The sequence below is a fragment of the Calidris pugnax genome, unplaced genomic scaffold (assembly GCF_001431845.1).
Source record: "Calidris pugnax isolate Ruff unplaced genomic scaffold, ASM143184v1 scaffold9, whole genome shotgun sequence".
Classification (NCBI taxonomy): Eukaryota; Metazoa; Chordata; class Aves; order Charadriiformes; family Scolopacidae; genus Calidris; species Calidris pugnax.
In genome coordinates, this window is record NW_015090778.1 from 4,478,642 (window position 1) to 4,479,044 (window position 403).

Consider the following 403-nt stretch of genomic DNA (forward strand, 5'->3'; position numbering starts at 1 on the left):
GCTGCCCGCGCCGTCGGGGCCGGGGCGTCCCGGGCCGGAGCGGCGCCGCCGGCGGCCCCCGGGGCTGTCCCCAGGGGTGTCCCCGGCGGGGGCTCAGCCGCCCCGCAGGCTCACCCAGAGCACGGCTCCGCTCATGGCCAGCAGGGCCAGCATCTGCAGCCCCGCCAGCACCGGGAAGAGGCGGAAGGGCTCGGGGGGCCCCGGCGGAGCCGCCGTATCCGCAGGGATGGCGGGGCCCGGGCTGAGCGTCGGGGCTGATCCAGAGCTCCTGAGACCGGGGGGGCTGCTGGGCGGGGAATAGGGCCATGCTGAGGAGGAAGAAGAGGGGGGGTCACAAGCAGAGGAGAGGTCAGTCGGTCTCCCTGCCCCCACGGGGGAAGAAGCTGTGGGTTTTGCAATTCCC